Source organism: Hydractinia symbiolongicarpus, chromosome 9 (assembly GCF_029227915.1).
Source record: "Hydractinia symbiolongicarpus strain clone_291-10 chromosome 9, HSymV2.1, whole genome shotgun sequence".
Lineage (NCBI taxonomy): Eukaryota > Metazoa > Cnidaria > Hydrozoa > Anthoathecata > Hydractiniidae > Hydractinia > Hydractinia symbiolongicarpus.
Window position 1 is genome coordinate 9,029,055 of NC_079883.1, and position 15,027 is coordinate 9,044,081.

General features: G+C 40.5%; 9 non-coding genes across 9 annotated transcripts; 3 read left to right on the plus strand and 6 right to left on the minus strand.

Moving 5' to 3' along the window:
* Positions 1-1,896: 1,896 nt before the first annotated feature.
* Positions 1,897-2,015, plus strand: LOC130661548 (5S ribosomal RNA). Its single transcript, XR_008988726.1, has one exon. It is a non-coding gene; the product is annotated as a 5S ribosomal RNA (ribosomal RNA).
* A 350-nt stretch (positions 2,016-2,365) lies between these two features.
* LOC130659816 (U1 spliceosomal RNA) lies at positions 2,366-2,530 on the minus strand. The gene has a single exon (XR_008987020.1). It is a non-coding gene; the product is annotated as a U1 spliceosomal RNA (small nuclear RNA).
* A 185-nt stretch (positions 2,531-2,715) lies between these two features.
* Positions 2,716-2,907, minus strand: LOC130660869 (U2 spliceosomal RNA). Its single transcript, XR_008988066.1, has one exon. It is a non-coding gene; the product is annotated as a U2 spliceosomal RNA (small nuclear RNA).
* A 4,865-nt stretch (positions 2,908-7,772) lies between these two features.
* LOC130661549 (5S ribosomal RNA) lies at positions 7,773-7,891 on the plus strand. Its single transcript, XR_008988727.1, has one exon. It is a non-coding gene; the product is annotated as a 5S ribosomal RNA (ribosomal RNA).
* A 350-nt stretch (positions 7,892-8,241) lies between these two features.
* LOC130659817 (U1 spliceosomal RNA) lies at positions 8,242-8,406 on the minus strand. Its single transcript, XR_008987021.1, has one exon. It is a non-coding gene; the product is annotated as a U1 spliceosomal RNA (small nuclear RNA).
* A 185-nt stretch (positions 8,407-8,591) lies between these two features.
* On the minus strand, positions 8,592-8,783 carry LOC130661464 (U2 spliceosomal RNA). The gene has a single exon (XR_008988655.1). It is a non-coding gene; the product is annotated as a U2 spliceosomal RNA (small nuclear RNA).
* A 4,865-nt stretch (positions 8,784-13,648) lies between these two features.
* Positions 13,649-13,767, plus strand: LOC130661551 (5S ribosomal RNA). The gene has a single exon (XR_008988728.1). It is a non-coding gene; the product is annotated as a 5S ribosomal RNA (ribosomal RNA).
* Positions 13,768-14,117: 350 nt separating this feature from the next.
* Positions 14,118-14,282, minus strand: LOC130659819 (U1 spliceosomal RNA). The gene has a single exon (XR_008987023.1). It is a non-coding gene; the product is annotated as a U1 spliceosomal RNA (small nuclear RNA).
* A 185-nt stretch (positions 14,283-14,467) lies between these two features.
* On the minus strand, positions 14,468-14,659 carry LOC130660870 (U2 spliceosomal RNA). Its single transcript, XR_008988067.1, has one exon. It is a non-coding gene; the product is annotated as a U2 spliceosomal RNA (small nuclear RNA).
* Positions 14,660-15,027: the final 368 nt, after the last annotated feature.

The following is a 15,027-nucleotide window of genomic DNA, read 5'->3' on the forward strand; positions in this document are numbered from 1 at the left end:
GCCTTATCTATGAGGAAACCAGAGGTGTACTGAAGGTTTTCTTAGAGAATGTTATTCGTGATGCTGTAACCTACACAGAGCACGCTAAACGCAAGACCGTTACCGCTATGGATGTTGTTTATGCCTTAAAACGTCAAGGAAGAACTCTTTACGGATTCGGAGGTTAAGCGTTGTCATTGCTCAACAAAAACGGCTATTTTTATAGCCACAAATCTTTTAAAACATTACTTTGTGCACGCTTCCAAATTACACAATGTGTAAAGTCTTGTCACAGTTACATTTATTGCTATACGATACTATGTCATATATGACACAAAAAAAATTTAGAAATACTTTGTAGGGTTAATTTGCCTGGGAGTGTTTCCGTGAAAAGCTGGGTTAAGTTAAATGTAAGCAATAACATGGATCAATGTACTTGTCTTTTCTGCAAGTACAGCTAATAATACGTATGAAAAGTGAAGCTAATCCACACACACACATGGGGAAGTATTTTAAATGTAGGCTAGTGTTCTTAAGCACATTATTTAGAAGTTTTATTAACTTCGGTTAACTTGTAGTGACGCCAAGTAAATGTTTTTTTAAAGATGTGTGGTCTTAAAAAAGACCGTTTGTGTTTGGTAGACGTTGGTTTACTTGCTGCTTGTGTATTTTGTGACGGCTTTTGTTCCTTCACTGACTGCGTGTTTTGCAAGTTCTCCAGGCAAGAGAAGACGTACTGCGGTTTGAATTTCACGAGAAGAGATGGTCGACTTTTTGTTTTGAAGAGCCAAACGCGAAGCTTCGGAAGCAATGCGCTCAAAGATGTCGTTGACAAATGAGTTCATGATGCTCATAGCTTTGCTTGAAACTCCGACATCTGGGTGAACTTGTTTCAAAACATTGTAGATGTAAATAGCATAACTTTCCTTTCTCTTTCTCTTGCGTTTCTTTTCACCAGTTCCACCAATCTTTCCTCCTTTTTTGCCGGCTCTTTTTTCACCTTTCTTGGCTACTTTAGGTGCCTGTTTTCCTCCTTTAGCTGCTGCGTCAGACATGGTTAAAAATTTTTGCTACTTAACTTGTAAATAAGCATTAAACTGCAAGTCAAAACTTTTTGTTTATAAGTAAAAAAATCGGATCGAATTCGATCCGAAAACGCCGATACGCAATTTAATTGGTTAAAAAAAAAATCTTTTGTTTAATACTTAATTATGATTGGTTAAAAAAACATGATTTCGATCCTATTTTTATGATGAAAAAACGAGTAAAGTTTATTTCGTTAACACTTACGTTAAATATTCGTACGTTTTTGTATTAACTTACAAATCAAATCGCAGTTATGTCTGGACGTGGAAAAGGTGGAAAAGCTAAGGCTAAAGCCAAGACAAGATCCTCAAGAGCTGGACTTCAATTTCCAGTCGGTAGAGTGCATAGATTCCTTCGTAGAGGGCACTATGCTAACCGAATTGGATCTGGAGCACCAGTTTACTTAGCAGCCGTCTTGGAATATTTATCTGCTGAGATATTGGAGTTGGCTGGTAACGCAGCAAGAGACAACAAAAAAGCTAGGATTATTCCAAGACATTTACAATTGGCTGTTCGTAATGATGAAGAATTAAACAAACTTTTGAGCGGTGTAACCATTGCAGCTGGTGGTGTTTTGCCAAACATTCAAGCTGTCTTACTCCCAAAGAAGAACGACAAAGGACAGAAGAAGTAAACCGCTACACTCAGAAAACAACGGCTATTTTTATAGCCACACATCTTTAAAAAAACATTGTTTTTTTCACAAAACTATAACCTTAAAGTCTAATAGATAATCCATGCATACGCCTTGTCCTAAGTAACTCAAAGAAATTAAATAAAAAAATTTGATCACAACGTCAAAATAAATTGCACGTATTTGCCCCTACTAATGTCTACGGCCATACCACGATGAACACACCCGTTCTCGTCTGATCACGGAAGTTAAGCATCGTCGGGCCGGGATAGTACTTGGATGGGGGACCGCCTGGGAACTCCCGGTGTCGTAGGCTTTTCATTTTCATTTGTTGCCTTTTCATTTCAATGGTGCTGTGATATATTTCTTGTTATAACAATTAAGGAACGTGGCGGTTGTTGAAAGTGTTTCCTATGACATTTTCCTACGACATTTTCAGGTGATAGTACGAGAAAAAAGAGCTTTCAAATGCATACAAACTCGATCTATTGCCGATCATCCAATAACCCTGACGGAATGGCAAATAAAATAAAATTCCGCCGCCTTCCGAGGACTTATATCGCAATCACGTTTCGTAACAGCCAAGCGAGGTTTTACCTTAGCGTTTAAGTCACCACCGACATTTGGCCGCGCAACTTTTCTAAGCTCATTCATTTTGACTTAAGGAGGGGGCGAGCGCGGACGCAGGCCCCCACTACCAGAAATTGTACGGTCGAGTTACTGACGTTTGCAGTAATCGCAGAGGTCAGCCCAAGCGTAGTGCAATGCAAGAGCCTCACTCTGGAAGAAAACCCTCATTGATCAGTCTTTACTTCCCCGTCAGGTAAGTATGAGTTGGAACTGCACCGTAGCATGAGGGTACCCTTCAAAGTTTGTTAATGCTTGTGGCTTGAGTGTGTTATAAACTGCCGTGTCGCGGGGCATAGGCTGTATTCTCCCCCAGTGTACGCGTTTTGTTCCCGCCGTAGACTATGCAGAGTGCCGTCGGAAAGAGGACTGCTATTATTCTTTTATTGCTTATGTGGGCCGCCATCGGTAATAGTGCAACACCAAGGCAACCCGTGGTCACGGCGTGAATGAATCCACCTCCATGACCCAAGGCCAAAAATCAGATTAATATACTGACCATTCAGAGAATGGCCTACCAGATATTAAACTGATAAGAACAGATACTACACTTGATCTTAGCCATTAGGCCGAGAAGCGATAAAGAACAAGCGTTGCCATGATAGGCATCGTCCACACACCGTAACTGCTTGTGGAGCATGTCACGTTACTGTAAAGCTTACAACTGTCACCGCGTACGGATGGACGGCGACATAGTAAAAATCACGGCTGTTGATTTAGCCGTAGGATGGAGAGCGACTGTAGCGAGTGGATGGTAACTTACATGAATGCTAACAAAGGCGACGATACTAAGTGCGTGATATTACTTTCCAATATGACTGCGTACATTCCGTTTATCAACGCATTACGCCAGAACGTGCGCGCGCGTTACACAGTAGACCATGCAGCCGAAATGCGACAGTGCGACCCTGCCAGGAGTCGAACCTGGAATCCCCTGATTCGTAGTCAGATGCCTTATCCATTGGGCCACAGGGCGATGCTTATGACTTCGCCCCATCGTTATTTTGGCTTGCGCATTCGTTTTACTTACGACAGAATTCTTCGTGTTTGTAGCCATGAAAGAAAGGGACTTCTGTGAGTGAATTTTTTTACTGTGGTCTAATAAAAAAGTCGAAACGCAGTGCCCAATATATGAATTGCTCCTAATAGCCGGAAACAGGCCGTGTCGATGATGTAGGCCGACATACGCAACGCAAACCAAAGAACGCTTTATGAAAATCCTAACACGGGCGCGGAAGAAGCCCAAATTAACAGAGTAGATGTAATGCTGAAGACCTCAAACTCCAGCAGCTTCTCTTTCAGACTATTGCGTCGTGCTACAAATAAAAATTAACATGCTTTCGCATAGTCGCGGCTCCCAAAACGGACATTATACGATGTACAGAAACACACATTTCTGTTTTCGCGCCAAATCAATTCCCGGGAGTGGTACTTTTACGTCCGCATACTTCGCACCGTCTTAAATTATATCTTATTTACACGGTAATGTTTAGTATACTTCTACTGTGATAACAAGCATCGTTTATCGTTGGATTGTTGTAAGAAAACATTAAAAATGAGTGAAGCAGCTTCTCCAAAGAAAATCGCACCCAAGAAGAAACCTGCTGCAAAGAAGACAGCTGATCACCCTAAATATGTGGACATGATCAAGGCTGCTATCGCTACCCTAAAGGAACGCGGTGGTTCATCTCGCCAAGCTATTACAAAATATATTCATGCAAATTACAAAGTTGCTGAAAACTCAGATCATCATCTGAAAATGGCTCTTAAACGAGGAGTAACATCAGGCGATTTGATTCAAACTAAAGGCACTGGTGCTTCTGGATCATTCAAGCTAGGTCAGGTAAAAAAAGAAAAACCTAAGAAAAAGGCCGCAGCAAAAAAGCCAACGGCAAAGAAGCCTACTGCAAAGAAAAGTACACCAAAAAAGAAGCCAGCAAAGAAGAGCACGCCAAAGAAAGCAGCAAAGAAGCCTGCCACAAAGAAAGCCTCGGCTAAGAAACCAGCAGCTAAGAAACCCACAAAGAAGCCTGTTGCTAAAAAACCTGCAGCAAAGAAGGTCAAAAAGACTCCCAAAAAGGCAGCAAAGAAGACCGCAAAAAAATAATTTGTGTGTATCTGGCTATTACATTAACAAACGGCTATTTTTATAGCCACACATTTACAAAAAAACATTATCTTGGTACAAAGTTAAACTTGTTTAAGTCACTTAAACAGTTAAAAAAGAGTAATTTTAAGATTAGATTCCCTAAGTTTAAGTATTTTCGTTTTTAAATTTCTTATTTTCTTGCTTTTACTTTTCTTGCCCTTCATATTTTTAACATTGTCAAACTTTATGTAGCATAAAATTTTTATGTAGCATAAAATTTAAACAGAAAGCAGAACAAAGTTTGATATAAAAAGCTAGCCGTAATATTTTTTATGGATGTGTGGCTATAAAAATAGCCGTTTTTTGTTTGGTAAGATGCTTAGGCACGTTCCCCACGAATTCTTCTTGCCAACTGGATGTCTTTAGGCATGATTGTAACTCGTTTTGCGTGAATGGCACACAAGTTAGTATCCTCGAACAAGCCAACAAGGTACGCTTCAGAAGCCTCTTGCAGAGCCATAACGGCTGTGCTCTGGAATCGCAGATCTGTTTTGAAGTCCTGAGCAATTTCTCGCACAAGACGCTGGAAAGGCAACTTGCGGATCAAGAGCTCGGTTGACTTCTGGTATCTTCTGATTTCTCTGAGAGCAACTGTACCAGGTCTGTAACGATGTGGTTTTTTCACTCCTCCAGTAGCTGGTGCGCTTTTCCTCGCAGCTTTAGTGGCGAGTTGTTTTCGTGGAGCCTTTCCTCCAGTAGATTTACGTGCAGTTTGCTTTGTACGAGCCATATTTTAAGAAGTCGATGTAGTACGAATACACAAGACGGTCTAAAATGCACTATCGCGCCAAAGTTTTATTTCTCATATTGATTGACAGCTAAGGTTCAAAACAAACCATTTGATTGGTGCTAAGAAAGTAATTTCTGATTGGCTGCATAATGACATTACGCTCATTACTTTAACATTTTTATAAAATCTGTGTTTTTTGGCTACGGGAAAACGGCTGTATCTTCTGATACACAAAAGCTTTTGACTTTTTTTTTTTTTAGTAAGTAGCAGAAGGTTTGGCGAATTCCAACGATGCCAAATTTATTGCCTTACTGAAACATTAAGACCACGAATTTTTAAAAAAACTACAGTTTTACTTAAAAAAATGTACAAAATGTTCGGAACATTTTGTAATGACGCAACTCTATTGGTTAATTAGGGTGTTTCCACGAGCAGTAGGTAATTTTATGGCCTCTTTTTAAAGCTGTCTGAATTCTGTTAACTCAAACGTTGTTTTTGTACTCGTTCTGTACGCAACTATATCAATATGTCTGGACGCGGAAAAGGAGGTAAAGGATTGGGAAAAGGAGGTGCTAAACGTCACCGAAAAATTCTTCGTGATAACATTCAGGGAATCACAAAACCTGCTATTCGACGTCTTGCTCGACGAGGTGGTGTCAAACGTATCTCTGGCCTTATCTATGAGGAAACCAGAGGTGTACTGAAGGTTTTCTTAGAGAATGTTATTCGTGATGCTGTAACCTACACAGAGCACGCTAAACGCAAGACCGTTACCGCTATGGATGTTGTTTATGCCTTAAAACGTCAAGGAAGAACTCTTTACGGATTCGGAGGTTAAGCGTTGTCATTGCTCAACAAAAACGGCTATTTTTATAGCCACAAATCTTTTAAAACATTACTTTGTGCACGCTTCCAAATTACACAATGTGTAAAGTCTTGTCACAGTTACATTTATTGCTATACGATACTATGTCATATATGACACAAAAAAAATTTAGAAATACTTTGTAGGGTTAATTTGCCTGGGAGTGTTTCCGTGAAAAGCTGGGTTAAGTTAAATGTAAGCAATAACATGGATCAATGTACTTGTCTTTTCTGCAAGTACAGCTAATAATACGTATGAAAAGTGAAGCTAATCCACACACACACATGGGGAAGTATTTTAAATGTAGGCTAGTGTTCTTAAGCACATTATTTAGAAGTTTTATTAACTTCGGTTAACTTGTAGTGACGCCAAGTAAATGTTTTTTTAAAGATGTGTGGTCTTAAAAAAGACCGTTTGTGTTTGGTAGACGTTGGTTTACTTGCTGCTTGTGTATTTTGTGACGGCTTTTGTTCCTTCACTGACTGCGTGTTTTGCAAGTTCTCCAGGCAAGAGAAGACGTACTGCGGTTTGAATTTCACGAGAAGAGATGGTCGACTTTTTGTTTTGAAGAGCCAAACGCGAAGCTTCGGAAGCAATGCGCTCAAAGATGTCGTTGACAAATGAGTTCATGATGCTCATAGCTTTGCTTGAAACTCCGACATCTGGGTGAACTTGTTTCAAAACATTGTAGATGTAAATAGCATAACTTTCCTTTCTCTTTCTCTTGCGTTTCTTTTCACCAGTTCCACCAATCTTTCCTCCTTTTTTGCCGGCTCTTTTTTCACCTTTCTTGGCTACTTTAGGTGCCTGTTTTCCTCCTTTAGCTGCTGCGTCAGACATGGTTAAAAATTTTTGCTACTTAACTTGTAAATAAGCATTAAACTGCAAGTCAAAACTTTTTGTTTATAAGTAAAAAAATCGGATCGAATTCGATCCGAAAACGCCGATACGCAATTTAATTGGTTAAAAAAAAAATCTTTTGTTTAATACTTAATTATGATTGGTTAAAAAAACATGATTTCGATCCTATTTTTATGATGAAAAAACGAGTAAAGTTTATTTCGTTAACACTTACGTTAAATATTCGTACGTTTTTGTATTAACTTACAAATCAAATCGCAGTTATGTCTGGACGTGGAAAAGGTGGAAAAGCTAAGGCTAAAGCCAAGACAAGATCCTCAAGAGCTGGACTTCAATTTCCAGTCGGTAGAGTGCATAGATTCCTTCGTAGAGGGCACTATGCTAACCGAATTGGATCTGGAGCACCAGTTTACTTAGCAGCCGTCTTGGAATATTTATCTGCTGAGATATTGGAGTTGGCTGGTAACGCAGCAAGAGACAACAAAAAAGCTAGGATTATTCCAAGACATTTACAATTGGCTGTTCGTAATGATGAAGAATTAAACAAACTTTTGAGCGGTGTAACCATTGCAGCTGGTGGTGTTTTGCCAAACATTCAAGCTGTCTTACTCCCAAAGAAGAACGACAAAGGACAGAAGAAGTAAACCGCTACACTCAGAAAACAACGGCTATTTTTATAGCCACACATCTTTAAAAAAACATTGTTTTTTTCACAAAACTATAACCTTAAAGTCTAATAGATAATCCATGCATACGCCTTGTCCTAAGTAACTCAAAGAAATTAAATAAAAAAATTTGATCACAACGTCAAAATAAATTGCACGTATTTGCCCCTACTAATGTCTACGGCCATACCACGATGAACACACCCGTTCTCGTCTGATCACGGAAGTTAAGCATCGTCGGGCCGGGATAGTACTTGGATGGGGGACCGCCTGGGAACTCCCGGTGTCGTAGGCTTTTCATTTTCATTTGTTGCCTTTTCATTTCAATGGTGCTGTGATATATTTCTTGTTATAACAATTAAGGAACGTGGCGGTTGTTGAAAGTGTTTCCTATGACATTTTCCTACGACATTTTCAGGTGATAGTACGAGAAAAAAGAGCTTTCAAATGCATACAAACTCGATCTATTGCCGATCATCCAATAACCCTGACGGAATGGCAAATAAAATAAAATTCCGCCGCCTTCCGAGGACTTATATCGCAATCACGTTTCGTAACAGCCAAGCGAGGTTTTACCTTAGCGTTTAAGTCACCACCGACATTTGGCCGCGCAACTTTTCTAAGCTCATTCATTTTGACTTAAGGAGGGGGCGAGCGCGGACGCAGGCCCCCACTACCAGAAATTGTACGGTCGAGTTACTGACGTTTGCAGTAATCGCAGAGGTCAGCCCAAGCGTAGTGCAATGCAAGAGCCTCACTCTGGAAGAAAACCCTCATTGATCAGTCTTTACTTCCCCGTCAGGTAAGTATGAGTTGGAACTGCACCGTAGCATGAGGGTACCCTTCAAAGTTTGTTAATGCTTGTGGCTTGAGTGTGTTATAAACTGCCGTGTCGCGGGGCATAGGCTGTATTCTCCCCCAGTGTACGCGTTTTGTTCCCGCCGTAGACTATGCAGAGTGCCGTCGGAAAGAGGACTGCTATTATTCTTTTATTGCTTATGTGGGCCGCCATCGGTAATAGTGCAACACCAAGGCAACCCGTGGTCACGGCGTGAATGAATCCACCTCCATGACCCAAGGCCAAAAATCAGATTAATATACTGACCATTCAGAGAATGGCCTACCAGATATTAAACTGATAAGAACAGATACTACACTTGATCTTAGCCATTAGGCTGAGAAGCGATAAAGAACAAGCGTTGCCATGATAGGCATCGTCCACACACCGTAACTGCTTGTGGAGCATGTCACGTTACTGTAAAGCTTACAACTGTCACCGCGTACGGATGGACGGCGACATAGTAAAAATCACGGCTGTTGATTTAGCCGTAGGATGGAGAGCGACTGTAGCGAGTGGATGGTAACTTACATGAATGCTAACAAAGGCGACGATACTAAGTGCGTGATATTACTTTCCAATATGACTGCGTACATTCCGTTTATCAACGCATTACGCCAGAACGTGCGCGCGCGTTACACAGTAGACCATGCAGCCGAAATGCGACAGTGCGACCCTGCCAGGAGTCGAACCTGGAATCCCCTGATTCGTAGTCAGATGCCTTATCCATTGGGCCACAGGGCGATGCTTATGACTTCGCCCCATCGTTATTTTGGCTTGCGCATTCGTTTTACTTACGACAGAATTCTTCGTGTTTGTAGCCATGAAAGAAAGGGACTTCTGTGAGTGAATTTTTTTACTGTGGTCTAATAAAAAAGTCGAAACGCAGTGCCCAATATATGAATTGCTCCTAATAGCCGGAAACAGGCCGTGTCGATGATGTAGGCCGACATACGCAACGCAAACCAAAGAACGCTTTATGAAAATCCTAACACGGGCGCGGAAGAAGCCCAAATTAACAGAGTAGATGTAATGCTGAAGACCTCAAACTCCAGCAGCTTCTCTTTCAGACTATTGCGTCGTGCTACAAATAAAAATTAACATGCTTTCGCATAGTCGCGGCTCCCAAAACGGACATTATACGATGTACAGAAACACACATTTCTGTTTTCGCGCCAAATCAATTCCCGGGAGTGGTACTTTTACGTCCGCATACTTCGCACCGTCTTAAATTATATCTCATTTACACGGTAATGTTTAGTATACTTCTACTGTGATAACAAGCATCGTTTATCGTTGGATTGTTGTAAGAAAACATTAAAAATGAGTGAAGCAGCTTCTCCAAAGAAAATCGCACCCAAGAAGAAACCTGCTGCAAAGAAGACAGCTGATCACCCTAAATATGTGGACATGATCAAGGCTGCTATCGCTACCCTAAAGGAACGCGGTGGTTCATCTCGCCAAGCTATTACAAAATATATTCATGCAAATTACAAAGTTGCTGAAAACTCAGATCATCATCTGAAAATGGCTCTTAAACGAGGAGTAACATCAGGCGATTTGATTCAAACTAAAGGCACTGGTGCTTCTGGATCATTCAAGCTAGGTCAGGTAAAAAAAGAAAAACCTAAGAAAAAGGCCGCAGCAAAAAAGCCAACGGCAAAGAAGCCTACTGCAAAGAAAAGTACACCAAAAAAGAAGCCAGCAAAGAAGAGCACGCCAAAGAAAGCAGCAAAGAAGCCTGCCACAAAGAAAGCCTCGGCTAAGAAACCAGCAGCTAAGAAACCCACAAAGAAGCCTGTTGCTAAAAAACCTGCAGCAAAGAAGGTCAAAAAGACTCCCAAAAAGGCAGCAAAGAAGACCGCAAAAAAATAATTTGTGTGTATCTGGCTATTACATTAACAAACGGCTATTTTTATAGCCACACATTTACAAAAAAACATTATCTTGGTACAAAGTTAAACTTGTTTAAGTCACTTAAACAGTTAAAAAAGAGTAATTTTAAGATTAGATTCCCTAAGTTTAAGTATTTTCGTTTTTAAATTTCTTATTTTCTTGCTTTTACTTTTCTTGCCCTTCATATTTTTAACATTGTCAAACTTTATGTAGCATAAAATTTTTATGTAGCATAAAATTTAAACAGAAAGCAGAACAAAGTTTGATATAAAAAGCTAGCCGTAATATTTTTTATGGATGTGTGGCTATAAAAATAGCCGTTTTTTGTTTGGTAAGATGCTTAGGCACGTTCCCCACGAATTCTTCTTGCCAACTGGATGTCTTTAGGCATGATTGTAACTCGTTTTGCGTGAATGGCACACAAGTTAGTATCCTCGAACAAGCCAACAAGGTACGCTTCAGAAGCCTCTTGCAGAGCCATAACGGCTGTGCTCTGGAATCGCAGATCTGTTTTGAAGTCCTGAGCAATTTCTCGCACAAGACGCTGGAAAGGCAACTTGCGGATCAAGAGCTCGGTTGACTTCTGGTATCTTCTGATTTCTCTGAGAGCAACTGTACCAGGTCTGTAACGATGTGGTTTTTTCACTCCTCCAGTAGCTGGTGCGCTTTTCCTCGCAGCTTTAGTGGCGAGTTGTTTTCGTGGAGCCTTTCCTCCAGTAGATTTACGTGCAGTTTGCTTTGTACGAGCCATATTTTAAGAAGTCGATGTAGTACGGATACACAAGACGGTCTAAAATGCACTATCGCGCCAAAGTTTTATTTCTCATATTGATTGACAGCTAAGGTTCAAAACAAACCATTTGATTGGTGCTAAGAAAGTAATTTCTGATTGGCTGCATAATGACATTACGCTCATTACTTTAACATTTTTATAAAATCTGTGTTTTTTGGCTACGGGAAAACGGCTGTATCTTCTGATACACAAAAGCTTTTGACTTTTTTTTTTTTTAGTAAGTAGCAGAAGGTTTGGCGAATTCCAACGATGCCAAATTTATTGCCTTACTGAAACATTAAGACCACGAATTTTTAAAAAAACTACAGTTTTACTTAAAAAAATGTACAAAATGTTCGGAACATTTTGTAATGACGCAACTCTATTGGTTAATTAGGGTGTTTCCACGAGCAGTAGGTAATTTTATGGCCTCTTTTTAAAGCTGTCTGAATTCTGTTAACTCAAACGTTGTTTTTGTACTCGTTCTGTACGCAACTATATCAATATGTCTGGACGCGGAAAAGGAGGTAAAGGATTGGGAAAAGGAGGTGCTAAACGTCACCGAAAAATTCTTCGTGATAACATTCAGGGAATCACAAAACCTGCTATTCGACGTCTTGCTCGACGAGGTGGTGTCAAACGTATCTCTGGCCTTATCTATGAGGAAACCAGAGGTGTACTGAAGGTTTTCTTAGAGAATGTTATTCGTGATGCTGTAACCTACACAGAGCACGCTAAACGCAAGACCGTTACCGCTATGGATGTTGTTTATGCCTTAAAACGTCAAGGAAGAACTCTTTACGGATTCGGAGGTTAAGCGTTGTCATTGCTCAACAAAAACGGCTATTTTTATAGCCACAAATCTTTTAAAACATTACTTTGTGCACGCTTCCAAATTACACAATGTGTAAAGTCTTGTCACAGTTACATTTATTGCTATACGATACTATGTCATATATGACACAAAAAAAATTTAGAAATACTTTGTAGGGTTAATTTGCCTGGGAGTGTTTCCGTGAAAAGCTGGGTTAAGTTAAATGTAAGCAATAACATGGATCAATGTACTTGTCTTTTCTGCAAGTACAGCTAATAATACGTATGAAAAGTGAAGCTAATCCACACACACACATGGGGAAGTATTTTAAATGTAGGCTAGTGTTCTTAAGCACATTATTTAGAAGTTTTATTAACTTCGGTTAACTTGTAGTGACGCCAAGTAAATGTTTTTTTAAAGATGTGTGGTCTTAAAAAAGACCGTTTGTGTTTGGTAGACGTTGGTTTACTTGCTGCTTGTGTATTTTGTGACGGCTTTTGTTCCTTCACTGACTGCGTGTTTTGCAAGTTCTCCAGGCAAGAGAAGACGTACTGCGGTTTGAATTTCACGAGAAGAGATGGTCGACTTTTTGTTTTGAAGAGCCAAACGCGAAGCTTCGGAAGCAATGCGCTCAAAGATGTCGTTGACAAATGAGTTCATGATGCTCATAGCTTTGCTTGAAACTCCGACATCTGGGTGAACTTGTTTCAAAACATTGTAGATGTAAATAGCATAACTTTCCTTTCTCTTTCTCTTGCGTTTCTTTTCACCAGTTCCACCAATCTTTCCTCCTTTTTTGCCGGCTCTTTTTTCACCTTTCTTGGCTACTTTAGGTGCCTGTTTTCCTCCTTTAGCTGCTGCGTCAGACATGGTTAAAAATTTTTGCTACTTAACTTGTAAATAAGCATTAAACTGCAAGTCAAAACTTTTTGTTTATAAGTAAAAAAATCGGATCGAATTCGATCCGAAAACGCCGATACGCAATTTAATTGGTTAAAAAAAAAATCTTTTGTTTAATACTTAATTATGATTGGTTAAAAAAACATGATTTCGATCCTATTTTTATGATGAAAAAACGAGTAAAGTTTATTTCGTTAACACTTACGTTAAATATTCGTACGTTTTTGTATTAACTTACAAATCAAATCGCAGTTATGTCTGGACGTGGAAAAGGTGGAAAAGCTAAGGCTAAAGCCAAGACAAGATCCTCAAGAGCTGGACTTCAATTTCCAGTCGGTAGAGTGCATAGATTCCTTCGTAGAGGGCACTATGCTAACCGAATTGGATCTGGAGCACCAGTTTACTTAGCAGCCGTCTTGGAATATTTATCTGCTGAGATATTGGAGTTGGCTGGTAACGCAGCAAGAGACAACAAAAAAGCTAGGATTATTCCAAGACATTTACAATTGGCTGTTCGTAATGATGAAGAATTAAACAAACTTTTGAGCGGTGTAACCATTGCAGCTGGTGGTGTTTTGCCAAACATTCAAGCTGTCTTACTCCCAAAGAAGAACGACAAAGGACAGAAGAAGTAAACCGCTACACTCAGAAAACAACGGCTATTTTTATAGCCACACATCTTTAAAAAAACATTGTTTTTTTCACAAAACTATAACCTTAAAGTCTAATAGATAATCCATGCATACGCCTTGTCCTAAGTAACTCAAAGAAATTAAATAAAAAAATTTGATCACAACGTCAAAATAAATTGCACGTATTTGCCCCTACTAATGTCTACGGCCATACCACGATGAACACACCCGTTCTCGTCTGATCACGGAAGTTAAGCATCGTCGGGCCGGGATAGTACTTGGATGGGGGACCGCCTGGGAACTCCCGGTGTCGTAGGCTTTTCATTTTCATTTGTTGCCTTTTCATTTCAATGGTGCTGTGATATATTTCTTGTTATAACAATTAAGGAACGTGGCGGTTGTTGAAAGTGTTTCCTATGACATTTTCCTACGACATTTTCAGGTGATAGTACGAGAAAAAAGAGCTTTCAAATGCATACAAACTCGATCTATTGCCGATCATCCAATAACCCTGACGGAATGGCAAATAAAATAAAATTCCGCCGCCTTCCGAGGACTTATATCGCAATCACGTTTCGTAACAGCCAAGCGAGGTTTTACCTTAGCGTTTAAGTCACCACCGACATTTGGCCGCGCAACTTTTCTAAGCTCATTCATTTTGACTTAAGGAGGGGGCGAGCGCGGACGCAGGCCCCCACTACCAGAAATTGTACGGTCGAGTTACTGACGTTTGCAGTAATCGCAGAGGTCAGCCCAAGCGTAGTGCAATGCAAGAGCCTCACTCTGGAAGAAAACCCTCATTGATCAGTCTTTACTTCCCCGTCAGGTAAGTATGAGTTGGAACTGCACCGTAGCATGAGGGTACCCTTCAAAGTTTGTTAATGCTTGTGGCTTGAGTGTGTTATAAACTGCCGTGTCGCGGGGCATAGGCTGTATTCTCCCCCAGTGTACGCGTTTTGTTCCCGCCGTAGACTATGCAGAGTGCCGTCGGAAAGAGGACTGCTATTATTCTTTTATTGCTTATGTGGGCCGCCATCGGTAATAGTGCAACACCAAGGCAACCCGTGGTCACGGCGTGAATGAATCCACCTCCATGACCCAAGGCCAAAAATCAGATTAATATACTGACCATTCAGAGAATGGCCTACCAGATATTAAACTGATAAGAACAGATACTACACTTGATCTTAGCCATTAGGCCGAGAAGCGATAAAGAACAAGCGTTGCCATGATAGGCATCGTCCACACACCGTAACTGCTTGTGGAGCATGTCACGTTACTGTAAAGCTTACAACTGTCACCGCGTACGGATGGACGGCGACATAGTAAAAATCACGGCTGTTGATTTAGCCGTAGGATGGAGAGCGACTGTAGCGAGTGGATGGTAACTTACATGAATGCTAACAAAGGCGACGATACTAAGTGCGTGATATTACTTTCCAATATGACTGCGTACATTCCGTTTATCAACGCATTACGCCAGAACGTGCGCGCGCGTTACACAGTAGACCATGCAGCCGAAATGCGACAGTGCGACCCTGCCAGGAGTCGAACCTGGAATCCCCTGATTCGTAGTCAG